Source organism: Bombina bombina, chromosome 4 (assembly GCF_027579735.1).
Source record: "Bombina bombina isolate aBomBom1 chromosome 4, aBomBom1.pri, whole genome shotgun sequence".
Lineage (NCBI taxonomy): Eukaryota > Metazoa > Chordata > Amphibia > Anura > Bombinatoridae > Bombina > Bombina bombina.
The window spans coordinates 777331626-777351909 of record NC_069502.1 but is presented as its reverse complement, the minus strand read 5'-3'; the positions used below and the strand labels follow the sequence as shown (position 1 = coordinate 777351909).

General features: G+C 37.9%; 4 non-coding genes and 12 pseudogenes across 4 annotated transcripts; all 16 read right to left on the bottom strand.

Moving 5' to 3' along the window:
* Positions 1-9108: 9108 nt before the first annotated feature.
* LOC128658331 (uncharacterized) lies at positions 9109-9227 on the bottom strand (annotated as a pseudogene).
* A 2277-nt stretch (positions 9228-11504) lies between these two features.
* Positions 11505-11623, bottom strand: LOC128658350 (uncharacterized; annotated as a pseudogene).
* Positions 11624-11983: 360 nt separating this feature from the next.
* LOC128658303 (5S ribosomal RNA) lies at positions 11984-12102 on the bottom strand. Its single transcript, XR_008402148.1, has one exon. It is a non-coding gene; the product is annotated as a 5S ribosomal RNA (ribosomal RNA).
* Positions 12103-12478: 376 nt separating this feature from the next.
* On the bottom strand, positions 12479-12598 carry LOC128658367 (uncharacterized; annotated as a pseudogene).
* A 347-nt stretch (positions 12599-12945) lies between these two features.
* LOC128658478 (5S ribosomal RNA) lies at positions 12946-13064 on the bottom strand. Its single transcript, XR_008402172.1, has one exon. It is a non-coding gene; the product is annotated as a 5S ribosomal RNA (ribosomal RNA).
* A 361-nt stretch (positions 13065-13425) lies between these two features.
* LOC128658429 (uncharacterized) lies at positions 13426-13544 on the bottom strand (annotated as a pseudogene).
* Positions 13545-13897: 353 nt separating this feature from the next.
* LOC128658415 (uncharacterized) lies at positions 13898-14016 on the bottom strand (annotated as a pseudogene).
* Positions 14017-14368: 352 nt separating this feature from the next.
* LOC128658318 (uncharacterized) lies at positions 14369-14487 on the bottom strand (annotated as a pseudogene).
* Positions 14488-14851: 364 nt separating this feature from the next.
* Positions 14852-14970, bottom strand: LOC128658329 (uncharacterized; annotated as a pseudogene).
* A 359-nt stretch (positions 14971-15329) lies between these two features.
* Positions 15330-15448, bottom strand: LOC128658413 (uncharacterized; annotated as a pseudogene).
* A 344-nt stretch (positions 15449-15792) lies between these two features.
* Positions 15793-15911, bottom strand: LOC128658492 (5S ribosomal RNA). The gene has a single exon (XR_008402185.1). It is a non-coding gene; the product is annotated as a 5S ribosomal RNA (ribosomal RNA).
* Positions 15912-16265: 354 nt separating this feature from the next.
* Positions 16266-16384, bottom strand: LOC128658361 (uncharacterized; annotated as a pseudogene).
* A 1642-nt stretch (positions 16385-18026) lies between these two features.
* Positions 18027-18145, bottom strand: LOC128658340 (uncharacterized; annotated as a pseudogene).
* A 359-nt stretch (positions 18146-18504) lies between these two features.
* On the bottom strand, positions 18505-18623 carry LOC128658405 (uncharacterized; annotated as a pseudogene).
* Positions 18624-18967: 344 nt separating this feature from the next.
* Positions 18968-19086, bottom strand: LOC128658561 (5S ribosomal RNA). Its single transcript, XR_008402240.1, has one exon. It is a non-coding gene; the product is annotated as a 5S ribosomal RNA (ribosomal RNA).
* A 354-nt stretch (positions 19087-19440) lies between these two features.
* On the bottom strand, positions 19441-19559 carry LOC128658360 (uncharacterized; annotated as a pseudogene).
* Between the last annotated feature and the right edge of the window lie 725 nt (positions 19560-20284).

The following is a 20284-nucleotide window of genomic DNA, read 5'->3' as shown; positions in this document are numbered from 1 at the left end:
GAAACAGCACAGGAAAAGCAGAGATTTGTCCTTTCAAGGAACATGCAGACAAAACCTTATGAAGAAACTATAAAGTCCTAGGAATTCTAAAAGAATGCCAAGAGAATTCATAAGAAGAGCATCATGAGATGTAAATCTTCCAAACTCGATAATAAATCCTACTAGACACAGATTTACGAGCCTGCAACATAGTATTAATCACTGAGTCAGAGAAACTTCTATGACTAAGTACTAAGCGTTAAATTTTCATACCATCAAATTAATAATTTGAATTCCTGATGAAAAAAATGAATGTTAAAATATAAGGTCTGTGCTTAATGGAAGTAACCAAGATTGGCAACTGGACATCCGAACAAGAACCATATACAAAAACCTGTGTGGCCATGCTGATTGCTCTCTGATGATTTTGAAAATCACTCTTAAAAGAAGAACCAGAGATGAAAAAATACAGGCAGATTGATAATTCCAAGGAAGTGTAAATGCATACACTACTTCCGCCTGAGGATCCCCGGACCTGAATAGGCCCCTGGGAAGTTCCTTGTTTAGATGAGATGCCATCAGATTTATTACTGGAAGCCCTCACATCTGAAAAATTGAAAAACATATCTGGGTAAAGAGACCATTCTCCCGGATGTAAAGCTTGATTAACAGAGATAATCCGCTTCCCAATTGTCTATACCTGGGAAAAAGACCACAGAAATTAGATAGGAGCTGGATTTAGCCCAAGCAAATATCCGAGATACTTCTGTCACAGCCTAAGGACTGATAGTCCCACCCTGATGATTGACATACGCCACAGTTGTGACATTGTCTGTCTGAAAAAACAATAAACGTCTCTTCTTCAAAAGAAACCAACTGAAGAACTCTGAGAATGCACAGAGTTCCAAAATATCAAATGGTAATCTCGCCTCCTGAGATTTCCAAACCCCTTGTGCTGACAGAGATCCTCAGACAGCCTCCCAACCTAAAAGACTTGCATCTGTAGAGATCATGGTCCAGGTTGAAAGAACAGAAGAGACCTGTAGAACTAAATGATGGTGATCTTAACCACCGAATCAAAGATAGTTAAACATTAGGATTCAAAGATATAAAAAGTGATATCCTAGAATCCCTGCACCATTATTCAGCATAAAAAACTGGAAAGGTTTCCTATGAAATGCGCAAAGGGAATCGAATCCAATGCTGCAGCCATGAAACCTAAAACTTCCATGCATATATAGCAACTTGAAGGAAATAATAGAAACTGAAGGTTCCGACAAATGGAACCCAATAAACTTGTCACTTGTCTGTTAGAGACAAAAACATTGACACAATCTATCTGGAAACCTAAAAAAGGTGACCCTTGTGTGAGGAATCAAGGAGCTTTTGATAAAAAGATCCTCTAACCATGTCTTGAAGAAATAACAAAGTTGAATCATATGAGATTCCACAGAACGAAAAGACTGAGCCAGTACCACGATACCGTCCAAATAAGGAACACTGAGAACCTTGAAAAGATTCTTAGAGCTGTCGCTAGACCAGAAGGAAAAGCAACAAATTGTCAATGCTTGTCAAAAAAAGAGAATCTCAGAAAATAAAAATAATCTGAATGAAAACAGAAAATGAAGATATGCATTTATTGTATCTATTGTAAACAAATAATGCCATCACTGACCAAAAAAGGCAGAATAGACCATATAAACACCATTGTAAAAGATGGTACACATATATGACAATTCAAATAGATTTTCTATCTTTGGAACAATGAATAGTCTTGAATAAAACCCCAAAACCCAGTTCCTAAAATGAAACTGGAATAAATACCCCAGAAAACTCCAGGTCCGAGCAGCGCTTGAGCTCCAACGGGTGACCAGCCGCACTTCACCAGTACCCAAAACATATAGGTCTGAAACACACTTCAGGAAAGTGTTAGTCTTACTGGAATAGCTGGAATATGATAGAGAAAAAAGACTTATCACAGACGGTTTTACTCTGAATCCTATTCTATACCCAAAGTCTAAGATGTTTGGACCGAATAGAACCAAACAAATTTCAAAAAAGTCTTAACCTGCCCCTTACCAGCCAAGCTGGAATAAGAACCGCACCTACATGCAAATTTGGGGAGCTGACTTTGAACTTTTAAAAGGCTTAATTGAATGAAGAAAAAAACTTCCAATTATAAACATGTTACTTGGGGAAGAATTCAGGATTCCATTCCTTAGTAAGAACAGAAAACTAATATAAGCTTAAAGTTTAGTCTTAGAACTCAATCTTGAAGCCCAGATGCTAATAATTTAATTTATGTTGTTATTTTATTAAATATTTTCGCAAATGAGGTTTAATCTATAGCTATTTTAGCTAGAAGAACGTTGTGATTTCAATCTTGGAATGCTAATTTGATTTCTAAAATCCATATTTCTTTTTTTCCAAGATAATCAATTATTTGGTTCATAATTGGATTCAATTCTTTAACTGTTAAGTTAAAGAATTGAATCCAATTATGAACCAAATAATTGATTATCTTGGAAAAAAAGAAATATGGATTTTAGAAATCAAATTAGCATTCCAAGATTGAAATCACGACGTTCTTCTAGCTAAAATAGCTATAGATTAAACCTCATTTGCGAAAATATTTAATAAAATAACAACATAAATTAAATTATTAGCATGTTAATCAAGTTAAAGGACCAGTCAACACACTGGACTTGCACAATCAACAAATGCAAGATAGCAAGACAAGGCAATAGCACTTAGTCTGAACTTCAAATGAGTAGTAGATTTTGTCCTTTTAACAATGCTAAACAAATCATAATCCGATACTTGTCTTAAAGTATCCAACCAGAAAGATGAAGCAATTGCAACATCAGCCAAATAAATTACACGTGTAAGAAAAGTACCTGAAAATAATTTTCCTTAAATAAGATACAACCATCTGAAGGAAAAAAATAAATACTATTTGCTATAAGAATAATAGTATATTTAGCAGGAGTAGAAATAGCCCCATTAACTTGGGGAATCTTTCCTCAAAACTAACTGCCGGCAAAGAATACAATTTAAAAACCTTAAAGAAGGACTAAAAGAAAATTCTCAGCCTATTCCATTCACAGAAGATAAATAAGCAGAATTTAAATGTTAGCTAGTCTTTAAAATCAAAAGAACTAGTTACTTCAATATCCAAAATAATCAACACCTTTTGAACAAAGAACAAATGTACTCTATTAAAAAATAAAAAAGTAGATTTGTTAGTGTCAATATCTGATGAAGAAAAATTCTGAATGAGAAAAAAAGTATCAGTAAATATGACGCATGCTTCACTGTTTTAAAAATTAAAAAAAAAAGCCTACCGCACCTGGTGTTCTTTTATGTAATTAGCAAGAGTCCATGAGCTAGTGACGTATGGGATAGCAGATACCCAAGATGTGGAACTTCCACGCAAGAGTCACTAGAGAGGGAGGGATAAAATAAAGACAGCCAATTCCGCTGAAAAATTAATCCACTACCCAAATCAAAAGTTTCAATTTTTATAATGAAGAAAACTGAAATATAAGCACAAGAATCAAACTGAAACAGCTGCCTGAAGTACTATTCTACCAAAAACTGCTTCTGAAGAAGAGAAAACATCAAAATGGTAGAATTTAGTAAAAGTATGCAAAGAAGACCAAGTCATTGCTTTGCAAATCTGATCAACAGAAGCTTCATTCTTAAAAGTCCAGGAAGTAGAAACTGACCTAGTAGAATGAGCCGTAATCCTCTGAGGTGGGGATTAACCCGACTCCAAATAAGCATGATGAATCAAAAGCTTTAACCAAGATGCCAAAGAAATGGCAGAAGCCTTCTGACCTTTCCTAAACCAGAAAAGATAACAAATAGACTAGAAGCCCATCTGAAATCTGAGTAGCTTTAATATAATATTTCAAAACTCTTACCACATCCAAAGAATGTAAGAATCTTACCAAAGAATTCTTAGGATTAGGACACAAGGAAGGGACAATAATTCCTCTACTAATGTTGTTAGAATTCACAACTTTAGTTAAAAATTGAAATGAGGACAGCAAAAACCACCTTATCCTGATGGAAAATCAGAAAAAAGAGATTCACAAGAAAGAACAGATAATTCAAAAACTGTTCTAGCTGAAGAGATGTCTAAAAAGAACAATACTTTCCATGAAAGCAATTAATGTCCAAAGAAAGCATATGCTCAAACAGAAGAGCCTGTAAAGCCTTCAGAACCAAATTAAGACTCCAATGAGGAGAAATTGGCTTAATGGCAGGCTTGATATGAACTAAAGCCTGAACAAAACAATGAATATCAGAAAGATTTAGCAATTCTTACTGTGAAACAGCACAGGAAAAGCAGAGATTTGTCCTTTCAAGGAACATGCAGACAAAACCTTATGAAGAAACTATAAAATCCTAGGAATTCTAAAAGAATGCAAAGAGAATTCATAAGAAGAGCATCATGAGATGTAAATCTTCCAAACTCGATAATAAATCCTACTAGACACAGATTTACGAGCCTGCAACATAGTATTAATCAATGAGTCAGAGAAACTTCTATGACTAAGTACTAAGCGTTAAATTTTAATACCATCAAATTAATAATTTGAATTCCTGATGAAAAAAATGAATGTTAAAATATAAGGTCTGTGCTTAATGGAAGTAACCAAGATTGGCAACTGGACATCCGAACAAGAACCATATACAAAAACCTGTGCTGTGTGGCCATGCTGGAGCCACCAGCCACACCAAAGATTGCTCTCTGATGATTTTGAAAATCACTCTTAAAAGAAGAACCAGAGATGAAAAAATATAGGCAGATTGATAATTCCAAGGAAGTGTAAATGCATACACTACTTCCGCCTGAGGATCCCCGGACCTGAATAGGCCCCTGGGAAGTTCCTTGTTTAGATGAGATGCCATCAGATCTATTACTGGAAGCCCTCACATCTGAAAAATTGAAAAACATATCTGGGTAAAGAGACCATTCTCCCGGATGTAAAGCTTGATTAACAGAGATAATCCGCTTCCCAATTGTCTATACCTGGGAAAAAGACCACAGAAATTAGATAGGAGCTGGATTTAGCCCAAGCAAATATCTGAGATACTTCTGTCACAGCCTAAGGACTGATAGTACCACCCTGATGATTGACATACGCCACAGTTGTGACATTGTCTGTCTGAAAAAACAATAAACGTCTCTTCTTCAAAAGAAACCAACTGAAGAACTCTGAGAATGCACAGAGTTCCAAAATATCAAATAGTAATCTCGCCTCCTGAGATTTCCAAACCCCTTGTGCTGACAGAGATCCTCAGACAGCCTCCCAACCTAAAAGACTCGCATCTGTAGAGATCATGGTCCAGGTTGAAAGAACCGAAGAGACCTGTAGAACTAAATGATGGTGATCTTAACCACCGAATCAAAGATAGTTAAACATTAGGATTCAAAGATATAAAAAGTGATATCCTAGAATCCCTGCACCATTATTCAGCATAAAAAACTGGAAAGGTTTCCTATGAAATGCGCAAAGGGAATCGAATCCAATGCTGCAGCCATGAAACCTAAAACTTCCATGCATATATAGCAACTTGAAGGAAATAATAGAAACTGAAGGTTTCCGACAAATGGAACCCAATAAACTTGTCACTTGTCTGTTAGAGACAAAAACATTGACACAATCTATCTGGAAACCTAAAAAAGGTGACCCTTGTGTGAGGAATCAAGGAGCTTTTGATAAAAAGATCCTCTAACCATGTCTTGAAGAAATAACAAAGTTGAATCGTATGAGATTCCACAGAACGAAAAGACTGAGCCAGTACCACGATACCGTCCAAATAAGGAACACTGAGAACCTTGAAAAGATTCTTAGAGCTGTCGCTAGACCAGAAGGAAAAGCAACAAATTGTCAATGCTTGTCAAAAAAAGAGAATCTCAGAAAATAAAAATAATCTGAATGAAAACAGAAAATGAAGATATGCATTTATTGTATCTATTGTAAACAAATAATGCCATCACTGACCAAAAAAGGCAGAATAGACCATATAAACACCATTGTAAAAGATGGTACACTTATATGACAATTCAAATAGATTTTCTATCTTTGGAACAATGAATAGTCTTGAATAAAACCCCAAAACCCAGTTCCTAAAATGAAACTGGAATAAATACCCCAGAAAACTCCAGGTCTGAGCAGCGCTTGAGCTCCAACGGGTGACCAGCGGGTTCACCAGTACCCAAAACATATAGGTCTGAAACACACTTCAGGAAAGTGTTAGTCTTACTGGAATAGCTGGAATATGATAGAGAAAAAAGACTTCTCACAGACGGTTTTACTCTGAATCCTATTCTGTACCCAAAGTCTAAGATGTTTGGACCGAATAGAACCAAGCAAATTTCAAAAAAGTCTTAACCTGCCCCTTACCAGCCAAGCTGGAATAAGAACCGCACCTACATGATAATTTGGGGAGCTGACTTTGAACTTTTAAAAGGCTTAATTGAATGAAGAAAAAAACTTCCAATTATAAACATGTTACTTGGGGAAGAATTCAGGATTCCATTCCTTAGTAAGAACAGAAAACTAATATAAGCTTAAAGTTTAGTCTTAGAAGTCAATCTTGAAGCCCAGAGTAACAGTTAAAGAATTGAATCCAATTATGAACCAAATAATTGATTATCTTGGAAAAAAAGAAATATGGATTTTAGAAATCAAATTAGCATTCCAAGATTGAAACCACAACGTTCTTCTAGCTAAAATAGCTATAGATTAAACCTCATTTGCGAAAATATTTAATAAAATAACAACATAAATTAAATTATTAGCACGTTAATCAAGTTAAAGGACCAGTCAACACACTGGACTTGCACAATCAACAAATGCAAGATAGCAAGACAATGCAATAGCACTTAGTCTGAACTTCAAATGAGTAGTAGATTTTGTCCTTTTAACAATGCTAAACAAATCATAATCCGATACTTGTCTTAAAGTATCCAACCAGAAAGATGAAGCAATTGCAACATCAGCCAAATAAATTACACGTGTAAGAAAAGTACCTGAAAATAATTTTCCTTAAATAAGATACAACCATCTGAAGGAAAAAAATAAATACTATTTGCTATAAGAATAATAGTATATTTAGCAGGAGTAGAAATAGCCCCATTAACTTGGGGAATCTTTCCTCAAAACTAACTGCCGGCAAAGAATACAATTTAAAAACCTTAAAGAAGGACTAAAAGAAAATTCTCAGCCTATTCCATTCACAGAAGATAAATAAGCAGAATTTAAATGTTAGCTAGTCTTTAAAATCAAAAGAACTAGTTACTTCAATATCCAAAATAATCAACACCTTTTGAACAAAGAACAAATGTACTCTATTAAAAAATAAAAAAGTAGATTTGTTAGTGTCAATATCTGATGAAGAAAAATTCTGAATGAGAAAAAACACCATCAGAGAAGGATAATTCATTATGTTGTTGGTCATTTGAAACTTCATCAACTAAAAAAGAAGTTTGAAAAAGACCTACATTTTTTTATTAGAAGGCGGGATGTCAGACAAAGCCTTTAAAATAGAATCAGAAAAAAATTCTTATAAATTTCTAATATATAATATCTTGTACATAAGATGTAAAAAGAATAGCAATATATAAAGCATAAATACTAATGGATTCTGCATGTAAAAGTTTATCATGATAACTTATTACAAACCATAGCTAAAGATAAACATTCATAACATTAAAATAAATGAACTTAGCTTTGGTAGGACTGATATCAGTCAACAGGAATCCCTCAGCATTTCTTGATATAGGAACAGTGTTTGAAATATATTGCAATATGTAATAGAAAAAAACAACATATACAGCAAAATTATCAAATTCCTTAAATGACAGTTTCAGGAATGAAAAACAAACAAGCCTCTAGTAACCAGAAGCAACAAAAAAATGAGACTTAAATAATGTGAAAAAAAGTGGCGCTAAGTATAACACCCACATTTTTTGGCGCCAAGTATGACGCCCACATTTTTTGGCGCCAAAAATGATGCCCACATTTTTTGGCACAAAAAAACGTCTGTAACACACATGCGTCAAAAAATGACGCAACCATTAACAAACAAACGGCGTCAACTATGGCAAATATTGACAAAAATTTTGCGCCAAAAAAGTTTGTGCCAAAAATGACGCAATAAATTAAAGCATTTTCTGCCCTCGCAAGCCTAACAGCCCACAAGAAAAAAAAGTCAATTTGAATATTTTTAAGGTAAGAAAAAATATTAATTCATAAGCATTTTCCCAGAAAAAAATGAAACTGACAGTCTGAAATAAGGAATACTGAATATCCTGAATCATGGCAAATATAAGTTTAAAACATTTATTTAGAACTTTACATATAAAGTGCCCAACCATAGCTTAGAGTGTCATAAATAAAATAAGACTTACTTACCCTAAGACACTCATCTACATAAAGTAGATAGCCAAACCAGTACTAAATCGAGAATCAGTAGAGGTAATGGTATATAAGAGTATATCGTCGATCTGAAAAGGGAGGTAGGAGAAGAAATCTCTACGACCGATAACAGAGAACCTATGAAATAGATCCCCTAGAGGAAGACCATTGTATTCAAATAGGCAATACTCTCTTCACATCCCTCTGACATTCACTGCACTCTGAGAGGAAAACCGGGCTTCAGCCTGCTGCGAAGCGCATATCAAAGTAGAATCTAGCACAAACTTACTTCACCACCTCCATGGGAGGCAAAGTTTGTAAAACTGAATTGTGCGTGTGGTGAGGGGTGTATTTATAGGCATTTTAAGGTTTGGGAAACTTTGCCCCTCCTGGTAGGAATGTATATCCCATACGTCACTAGCTCATGGACTCTTGCTAATTACATGAAAGAAAAATAAATTAATAAATAGTGCCAGTACAGGCCCAGAATCACTTGCTGACCCATGACAAAAAGTAAACATAGATAAAGAGTTTCCTGCCCCTCTTTCTGCCTGCCTGTCTTTACAAAAGATAATTATCTTTAATACAATGGACATCTAATTTTTAGTAATTGCAAGCTACAGTTGTTTCAATAAATATTGCTAGTATCAGTAAATATGACGCATGCTTCACTGTTTTAAAAATGAAAAAAAAAAGCCTACCGCACCTGGTGTTCCCAGGCGGTCTCCCATCCAGGTAATGACCAGACCTGGCCCTGATTAACTTCTGAGATCAGACGGGATCGGGTGCATTCAAGGCAGTGTGGCGGTAGACACTTAACACTTCTTCCCAATGCTTTTTGTTCTTGCTCATGTTTTCATTCACAGTCTGTAAAAAATTGAAGAGTTAAAACGGGGTTAAAATTAAGATGGCAAATATATAAATACATTAATAAATAGTGCCAGTACAGGCCCAGAATCACTTGCTGACCCATGACAAAAAGTATACATAGATACAGAGTTTCCTGCCCCTCTTTCTGCCTGCCTGCCTGTCTGTCTTTACAAAAGATAATTATCTTTAATACAATGGACATGTAATTTTTAGTAATTGCAAGCTACAGTTGTTTCAATGAATATTGATAATATAGATAAAGGGGAATCAGTTGATGTGATATACTTAGATTTTGCAAAGGCATTTGATACAGTGCCACATGAAAGATTAATGCACAAAATTAAGGGACTGGGAATAGCTGAAAATGTTAGCTCATGGATAAATAACTGGATAAAAGATAGGGAGCAACGAGTAGTAGTAAATGGATCATACTCAGATTGGACAAAGGTAATCAGTGGCGTCCCCCAGGGATCAGTACTGGGCCCTGTTCTTTTTAATATTTTTATAAATGACGGAGCAAGGATTAAATAGCGACATCTCTATATTTGCAGATGATACTAAGTTAAGTAAGGTCATTAGGTCAGAGCAGGACGAACTCTCTTTACAAAGGGATTTGCTAAAATTAGAACTATGGGCAAGTGAATGGAAAATGAGATTTAATACGGAAAAATGCAAGGTTCTACATTTTGGAAGTAAAAATAAGCAGGCTACGTATTTTTTAAATGGGACAAGACTTAGTCAAATACAGGAGGAAAGGGATTTGGGAGTAGTAATAGATAACAAGCTAAAGATGGGTGCACAATGCAGGGCAGCGGCTTCAAAGGCTAATAAGATACTAGCATGTATTAAAAGAGGCATTGATTCAAGGGAGGAAAGCATAATTCTGTCATTATATATAGCCCTGGTAAGACCTCACCTTGAGTTTGGAGTGCAGTTCTGGGGACCGATTGCTAAAAAAGATATTGCTGAACTAGAAAAAGTTCAGAGAAGGGCCACAAAGCTAATAAGGGGATTGGAGAGGCTAGCCAAACTGGGTCTGTTTTCTTTAGAAAAAAGGCGCTTGAGAGGTGACATGATTACTTTATATAAATATATTGAAGGCCCATATACAGAGATGGCAGAAGCTCTGTTTATTCCAAGAAAATTGTTTCTGACAAGAGGTCATAATTTAAGGTTGGAGGAAAGTAGATTTAATCTCCTGCAACGGAAACATTTTTTCACTGTAAGAGCAATAAAATTGTGGAACTCATTACCAAAGGAGGTAGTGAATGCCAATACCATAGATACATTTAAAAATAGTCTGGATAAATTTCTGTATATAAACAAAATTCATGGATATGATTGCTAGTATTAAATGGGTCACATTTTAATGGGGTTATTTAAGCTTAACTGGAGCTCATTGTAAGTATTTTAGATTTGTATAGGTTGAACTCGATGGACTTCAGTCTTTTTTCAACCTTATTTACTATGTTATCTACTATGTTACAAATATGTAAATAAATTAATAAATAGTGCCAGTACAGGCCCAGAATCACTTGCTGACCCATGACAAAAATTATACATAGATAAAGAGTTTCCTGCCCCTCTTTCTGCCTGCCTGTCAGTCTGTCTTTACAAAAGATTATTATCTTTAATACAATAGACATGTAATTTTTAGTAATTGCAAGCTACAGTTGTTTCAATGAATATTGCTACAATCAGTAAATATGACGCATGCTTCACTGCTTTAAAAATGAAAAAAAGCCTACCTCACCTGGTGTTCCCAGACAGCCTCCCATCCAGTTACTGACGAGGCCTGGCCCTGCTTAATTCCGAAATCAGACAGGATCGGGTGCATTCAAGGCAGTGTGGCAGTAGACACTTAGTGCTTCCTCCCAACGCTTTTTGTTCTTGCTCATGCTGTCATTCACAGTCTGTAAAAAACTGAAGAGTTAAAACGGGGTTAAAATTTAGATGGCAAATATATAAATAAATAAATAAATAGTGCCAGTACAGGCCCAGAATCACTTGCTGACCCATGACAAAAAGTACACATAGATAAAGAGTTTCCTGCCCCTCTTTCTGCCTGCCTGCCTGTCTGTCTGTCTTTACAAAAGATAATTATCTTTAATACAATTGACATCTAATTTTTAGTAATTGCAAGCTACAGTTGTTTCAATGAATATTGCTACTATCAGTAAATATGACGCATACTTCACTGCTTTAAAAATGAAAAAAAAAAGCCTACCGCACCTGGTGTTCCCAGGCGGTCTCCCATCCAGGTACTGACCAGTCCTTGCCCTGCTCAACTTGCGAGATCAGATGGGATCGGGTGCATTCAAGGCAGTGTGGCAATAGACAATTAGCACTTCCTCCCAACGCTTTTTGTTCTTGCTCATGCTGTCATTCACAGTCTGTAAAAAAATTGAAGAGTTAAAACGGGGTTAAAATTTAGATGGCAAATATATAAATAAATTAATAAATAGTGCCATTACAGGCCCAGAATCACTTGGTGACCCATGACAAAAAGTATACATAGATACAGAGTTTCCTGCCCCTCTTTCTGACTGCCTGCCTGTCTGTCTGTCTCTACAAAAGATAATTATCTTTAATACAATGGACATCTAATTTTTAGTAATTGCAAGCTACAGTTGTTTCAATGAATATTGCTACTATCAGTAAATATGACGCATGCTTCACAGCTTTAAAAATGAAATAAAAGTCTACCTTACCTGGTGTTCCCAGGCGGTCTCCCATCTAGGTACTGACCAGGCCTTGCCCTGCTTAACTTCCGAGATCAGACGGGATTGGGTGCATTCAAGGCAGTGTGGCGGTAGACACTTAGTGCTTCTTCCCAACGCTTTTTGTTCTTGCTCATGGTGTCATTCACAGTCTGTAAAAAATTGAAGAGTTAAAACAGGTTTAAAATTTAGATGGCAAATATATGAATAAATTAATAAATAAATAGTGCCAGTACAGGCCCAGAATCACTTGCTGACCCATGACAAAAAGTATACATAGATACAGAGTTACCTGCCCCTCTTTCTGCCTGCCTGTCTGTCTGCCTGCCTGTCTATCTGTCTTTACAAAAGATAATTATCTTTAATACAATGGACATCTAATTTTTAGTAATTGCAAGCTACATTTGTTTCAATAAATATTGCTAGTATCAGTAAATATGACGCATGCTTCACAGCTTTAAAAATTAAAAAAAAAGCCTACCGCACCTAGTGTTCCCAGGCGGTCTCCCATCCAGGTATTGAGCAGGCCTGGCCCTGCTTAACTTCCTAGATCAGACGGGATTAGGGTGCATTCAAGGCAGTGTGGCGGTAGACACTTAGTGCTTCTTCCCAACGCTTTTTGTTCTTGCTCATGCTGTCATTCACAGTCTGTAAAAAATTGAAGAGTTAAAAAGGGGTTAAAATTTAAATGCAAATATATAAATAAATTAATAAATAGTGCCAGTTCAGGCCCAGAATCACTTGCTGACCCATGACAAAAAGTATACATACATACACAGTTTCCTGCCACTCTTTCTGCCTGTCTGTATTTACAAAAGATAATTATCTTTAATACAATGGACATCTCATTTTTAGTAATTGCAAGCTACAGTTGTTTCTATGAATTTTGCTACTATCAGTAAATATGACGCATGCTTCACTGCTTTAAAAATGAAAAAAAAAGCCTACCGCACCTGGTGTTCCCAGGCGGTCTCCCATCCAGGTACTGACCAGGCCTTGCCTTACTTAACTTCCGAGATCAGATGCGATCGGGTGCATTCAAGGCAGTGTGGCGGTAGACACTTAGCACTTCTTCCCAACGCTTTTTGTTCTTGCTCATGCTGTCATTCACATTCTGTAAAAAATTGAAGAGTTGAAACGGGGTTAAAATTTAGATGGCAAATATATAAATAAATTAATAAATAGTGCCAGTACAGGCCCAGAATCACTTGCTGACCCATGACAAAAAGTATACATAGATCAAGAGTTTCCTGCCCCTCTTTCTGCCTGCCTGCCTGCCTGTCTGTCTTTACAAAAGATAATTATCTTTAATACAATGGACATCTAATTTTTAGTAATTGCAAGCTACAATTGTTTCAATGAATATTGCTACTAGCAGTAAATATGACGCATGCTTCACTGCTTTAAAAATGAAAAAAAAAAGCCTACTGCACCTGGTGTTGCCAGGTGGTCTCCCATCCAGGTACTGACCAGGCTTTGCCCTGATTAACTTCCGAGATCAGATGGGATGGGGTGCATTCAAGGCAGTGTGGTGGTAGATACTTCGGGCTTCTTCCCAACGCTTTTTGTTCTTGCTCATGTTGTCATTCACAGTCTGTAAAAAATTGAAGAGTTAAAACGGGTTTAAAATTTAGATGGCAAATATATAAATAAATTAATAAATTGTGCCAGTACAGGCCCAGAATCACTTGCTGACCCATGACAAAAAGTATACATAGATAAAGTGTTTCCTGCCCCTCTTTCTGCCTGCCTGTCTGTCTGTCTTTACAAAAGATCTTTAATACAATGGACATCTAATTTTTGGTAATTGCAAGCTACAGTTGTTTTAATGAATATTACTACTATCAGTAAATATGACGCATGCTTCACAGCTTTAAAAATGAAAAAAAAAAAAGCCTACCACACCTAGTGTTTCCAGGCGATCTCCCATCCAGGTACTGACCAGTCCTGGCCCTGCTTAACTTCCGAGATCAGAAGGGATCGGGTGCATTCAAGGCCGCGTGGCGGTAGACACTTAGCGCTTCTTCCCAACGCTTTTTGTTCTTGCTCATGCTGTCATTCAGTCTTTAAAAAAATGAAGAGTTAAAACGGGGTTAAAATTTAGATGGCAAATATATAAATAAATTAATAAATAGTGCCAGTACAGGCCCAGAATCACTTGCTGACCCATGACAAAAAGTATACATAGATAAAGAGTTTCCTGCCCCTCTTTCGCCTGCCTGTCTGTCTGTCTTTACAAAAGATAATTAGCTTTAATACAATGGACATCTAAGTTTTAGTAGTTGCAAGCTACAGTTGTTTCAATGAATGTTGCTACTAGCAGTAAATATGACGCATTCTTCACTGCTTTAAAAATGAAAAAAAAGCCTACCGCAACTGGTGTTCCCAGGCGGTCTCCCATCCAGGTACTGACCAGGCCTTGCCCTGCTTAACTTTCGAGATCAGACGGGATCAGGTGCATTCAAGGCAGTGTGGCGGAAGACACTTAGCCCTTCTAACCAACGGTTTTTGTTCTTGCTCATGCTGTCATTCACAGTCTGTAAAAAATTGAAGAGTTAAAACGGGGTTAAAATTTAGATGGCAAATATATAAATAAATTAATAAATAGTGCCAGTCTGCCAGTACAGGCCCAGAATCACTTGCTGACCCATGACAAAAAGTATACGTAGATAAAGAGTTTCCTGCCCCTCTTTCTGCCTGCCTGCCTGTCTGTCTTTACAAAAGATAATTATCTTTAATACAATGGACATCTAATTTTTAGTAATTGCAAACTACAGTTGTTTCTATGAATTTTGCTACTATCAGTAAATATGACACATGCTTCACTGCTTTAAAAATGAAAAAAAAAGCCTACCGCACCTGGTGTTCCCAGGCCGTCTCCCATCCAGGTACTGACCAGGCCTTGCCATGCTTAACTTCCAAGATCAGACGGGATTGGGTGTATTCAAGGCAGTGTGGTTGTAGACACTTAGCGCTTCTTCCCAACGCTTTTTGTTCTTGCTCATGCTGTCATTCACAGTCTGTAAAGAATTGAAGAGTTAAAACGGGGTTAAAAATTAGATGGCAAATATATAAATAAATGAATAAATAGTGCCAGTACAGGACCAGGATCACTTGCTGACCCATGACAAAAAGTATACATAGATAAAGAGTTTCCTGTCCCTCTTTCTGTCTGCCTGTTTGTCTGTCTTTACAAAAGATAATTATCTTTAATACAATGGACATCTAATTTTTAGTAATTGCAAGCTACAGTTGTTTTAATGAATATTACTACTATCAGTAAATATGACGCATGCTTCACAGCTTTAAAAATGAAAAAAAAAAAAGCCTACCACACCTAGTGTTTCCAGGCGATCTCCCATCCAGGTACTGACCAGTCCTGGCCCTGCTTAACTTCCGAGATCAGAAGGGATCGGGTGCATTCAAGGCCGCGTGGCGGTAGACACTTAGCGCTTCTTCCCAACGCTTTTTGTTCTTGCTCATGCTGTCATTCAGTCTTTAAAAAAATGAAGAGTTAAAACGGGGTTAAAATTTAGATGGCAAATATATAAATAAATTAATAAATAGTGCCAGTACAGGCCCAGAATCACTTGCTGACCCATGACAAAAAGTATACATAGATAAAGAGTTTCCTGCCCCTCTTTCTGCCTGCCTGTCTTTCTTTACAAAAGATCTTTAATACAATGGACATCTAATTTTTAGTAATTACAAGCTACAGTTGTTTCTATGAATTTTGCTACTATCAGTAAATATGACGCATGCTTCACTGCTTTAAAAATGAAAAAAAAAGCCTACCGCACCTGGTGTTCCCAGGTGGTCTCCCATCCAGGTACTGACCAGGCCTTGCCTTGCTTAACTTCCGAGATCAGATGGGATGGGGTGCATTCAAGGCAGTGTGGTGGTAGACACTTAGCACTTCTTCCCAACGCTTTTTGTTCTTGCTCATGCTGTCATTCACAGTCTGTAAAAAATTGAAGAGTTGAAACGGGGTTCAAATTTAGATGGCAAATATATAAATAAATTAATAAATAGTGCCAGTACAGGCCCAGAATCACTTGCTGACCCATGACAAAAAGTATACATAGATAAAGAGTTTCCTGCCCCTCTTTCTGCCTGCCTGCCTGCCTGTCTTTACAAAAGATAATTATCTTTAATACAATGGACATCTAATTTTTAGTAATTGCAAGCTACAGTTGTTTCTATGAATTTTGCTACTATCAGTAAATATGACGCATGCTTCACTGCTTTAAAAATAAAAAAAAAACTACCGCACCTGGTGTTCCCACGCGGTCTCTCATCCAGATACTGACCAGGCCTGGCCCTGCTTAACTTCCAAGATCAGACGGGATCGGGTGCATTCAAGGCAGTGTGGCAGTAAACACTTAGCGCTTCTTCCCAACACTTTTTGTTCTTGCTCATGCTGTCATTCACAGTCTGTAAAGAATTGAAGAGTTAAAACGGGGTTAAAATTTAGACGGCAAATATGTAAATAAATTAATAAATAGTGCCAGTACAGGCCCAGAATCACTTGCTGACCTATGACAAAAGGTATACATAAAGAGTTCCCTGCCCCTCTTTCTGCCTGCCTGTCTGTCTGTCTTTACAAAAGATCTTTAATACAATGGACATCTAATTTTTAGTAATTGCAAGCTACAGTTGTTTCAATGAATATTGCTACTAGCAGTAAATATGACGCATGCTTCACTGCTTTAACCCCTTAATGACAACTGACGTACCAGGTACGTCATGCGTTAACAAGTAGTTAATGACAATGGACGTACCTGGTACGTCAGTTGTCTAGGAGAGTGCTGGAAGCGATCGCAATCGCTTCCAGCAGCTCTCAGGGTATTGCAGTGATGCCTCCATATGGAGGCATCCTGCAATACCTTTTTAGAAGACTCCGATGCAGAGAGGGCCACTCTGTGGCCCTCTCTGCACCGGTAGTTCGTTGGTGGGTGGGAGCGCAACAGGGAGGTGGGTGGGCGGCCCATCGCTACCCGGCATCCGGTTCCTAGAAGTGCAATGTGCACGCCGGGTGCCGGGAGCGCGCGGGGGCGCGCTTGCGCGCATTAGCTGGCCACTGACACCAATGAGGGAAGAGGGGGGGGGGAAATATATATTTTTTTTAAATCATATAAAAGGATCTGGGAGGGGTAGGGGGGTAGGGGTATTGTGGGGGGATGCTACACTACAGAAAACCCCCCAAAAAAGAAAAAAAGAAAAAAATACTTATATGTTTTTGTGCAAATTGGGTACTGGCAGACAGCTGCCAGTACCCAAGATGGCCGCAATTAGATAGGGGAGAGGGTTAGAGAGCTGGGGATCATGGAGGTTGGGGCTAAGGCAGGAGTCCATCACAGCTAAAATATTTTATTTTTTTATAAAAAAAAAAAACTCCTTTTATTTAGTACTGGCAGACTTTCTGCCAGTACTTAAGATGGCAGGGACATTTGTGGGGTGGGGGAGGGAAGAGAGCTGTTTGGGAGGGATCAGGGGGTGGGATGTGTCAGGTGGGAGGCTGATCTCTACCCTAAAGCTAAAATTAACCCTGCAAGCTCCCTACAACCTACCTAATTAACCCCTTCACTGCTGGGCATAATTTACGTGTGGTGCGCAGCAGCATTTAGCGGCCTTCTAATTACAAAAAAGCAATGCCAAAGCCATATAAGTCTGCTATTTCTGAACAAAGGGGATCCCAAAGAAGCTTTTACAACAATTTGTGCCATAATAGCACAAGCTGTTTGTAAATAATTTCAGTGAGAAACCTAAAATTGTGAAAAATGTAAAGTTTTTTTTTTACAGGCCCAGAATCACTTGCTGACCCATGACAAAAAGTATACGTAGATAAAGAGTTTCCTGCCCCTCTTTCTGCCTGCCTGCCTGTCTGTCTTTACAAAAGATAATTATCTTTAATACAATGGACATCTAATTTTTAGTAATTGCAAACTACAGTTGTTTCTATGAATTTTGCTACTATCAGTAAATATGACACATGCTTCACTGCTTTAAAAATGAAAAAAAAAGCCTACCGCACCTGGTGTTCCCAGGCCGTCTCCCATCCAGGTACTGACCAGGCCTTGCCATGCTTAACTTCCAAGATCAGACGGGATCGGGTGTATTCAAGGCAGTGTGGTTGTAGACACTTAGCGCTTCTTCCCAACGCTTTTTGTTCTTGCTCATGCTGTCATTCACAGTCTGTAAAGAATTGAAGAGTTAAAACGGGGTTAAAAATTAGATGGCAAATATATAAATAAATGAATAAATAGTGCCAGTACAGGCCCAGGATCACTTGCTGACCCATGACAAAAAGTATACATAGATAAAGAGTTTCCTGTCCCTCTTTCTGTCTGCCTGTTTGTCTGTCTTTACAAAAGATAATTATCTTTAATACAATGGACATCTAATTTTTAGTAATTGCAAGCTACAGTTGTTTTAATGAATATTACTACTATCAGTAAATATGACGCATGCTTCACAGCTTTAAAAATGAAAAAAAAAAAAGCCTACCACACCTAGTGTTTCCAGGTGATCTCCCATCCAGGTACTGACCAGTCCTGGCCCTGCTTAACTTCCGAGATCAGAAGGGATCGGGTGCATTCAAGGCCGCGTGGCGGTAGACACTTAGCGCTTCTTCCCAACGCTTTTTGTTCTTGCTCATGCTGTCATTCAGTCTTTAAAAAAATGAAGAGTTAAAACGGGGTTAAAATTTAGATGGCAAATATATAAATAAATTAATAAATAGTGCCAGTACAGGCCCAGAATCACTTGCTGACCCATGACAAAAAGTATACATAGATAAAGAGTTTCCTGCCCCTCTTTCTGCCTGCCTGTCTTTCTTTACAAAAGATCTTTAATACAATGGACATCTAATTTTTAGTAATTACAAGCTACAGTTGTTTCTATGAATTTTGCTACTATCAGTAAATATGACGCATGCTTCACTGCTTTAAAAATGAAAAAAAAAGCCTACCGCACCTGGTGTTCCCAGGTGGTCTCCCATCCAGGTACTGACCAGGCCTTGCCCTGCTTAACTTCCGAGATCAGATGGGATGGGGTGCATTCAAGGCAGTGTGGTGGTAGACACTTAGCACTTCTTCCCAACGCTTTTTGTTCTTGCTCATGCTGTCATTCACAGTCTGTAAAAAATTGAAGAGTTGAAACGGGGTTCAAATTTAGATGGCAAATATATAAATAAATTAATAAATAGTGCCAGTACAGGCCCAGAATCACTTGCTGACCCATGACAAAAAGTATACATAGATAAAGAGTTTCCTGCCCCTCTTTCTGCCTGCCTGCCTGCCTGTCTTTACAAAAGATAATTATCTTTAATACAATGGACATCTAATTTTTAGTAATTGCAAGCTACAGTTGTTTCAATGAATATTGCTACTATCAGTAAATATGACGCATGCTTCACTGCTTTAAAAATAAAAAAAAAACTACCGCACCTGGTGTTCCCACGCGGTCTCTCATCCAGATACTGACCAGGCCTGGCCCTGCTTAACTTCCAAGATCAGACGGGATCGGGTGCATTCAAGGCAGTGTGGCAGTAAACACTTAGCGCTTCTTCCCAACACTTTTTGTTCTTGCTCATGCTGTCATTCACAGTCTGTAAAGAATTGAAGAGTTAAAACGGGGTTAAAATTTAGACGGCAAATATGTAAATAAATTAATAAATAGTGCCAGTACAGGCCCAGAATCACTTGCTGACCTATGACAAAAGGTATACATAAAGAGTTCCCTGCCCCTCTTTCTGCCTGCCTGTCTGTCTGTCTTTACAAAAGATCTTTAATACAATGGACATCTAATTTTTAGTAATTGCAAGCTACAGTTGTTTCAATGAATATTGCTACTAGCAGTAAATATGACGCATGCTTCACTGCTTTAACCCCTTAATGACAACTGACGTACCAGGTACGTCATGCGTTAACAAGTAGTTAATGACAATGGACGTACCTGGTACGTCAGTTGTCTAGGAGAGTGCTGGAAGCGATCGCAATCGCTTCCAGCAGCTCTCAGGGTATTGCAGTGATGCCTCCATATGGAGGCATCCTGCAATACCTTTTTAGAAGACTCCGATGCAGAGAGGGCCACTCTGTGGCCCTCTCTGCACCGGTAGTTCGTTGGTGGGTGGGAGCGCAACAGGGAGGTGGGTGGGCGGCCCATCGCTACCCGGCATCCGGTTCCTAGAAGTGCAATGTGCACGCCGGGTGCCGGGAGCGCGCGGGGGGCGCGCTTGCGCGCATTAGCTGGCCACTGACACCAATGAGGGAAGAGGGG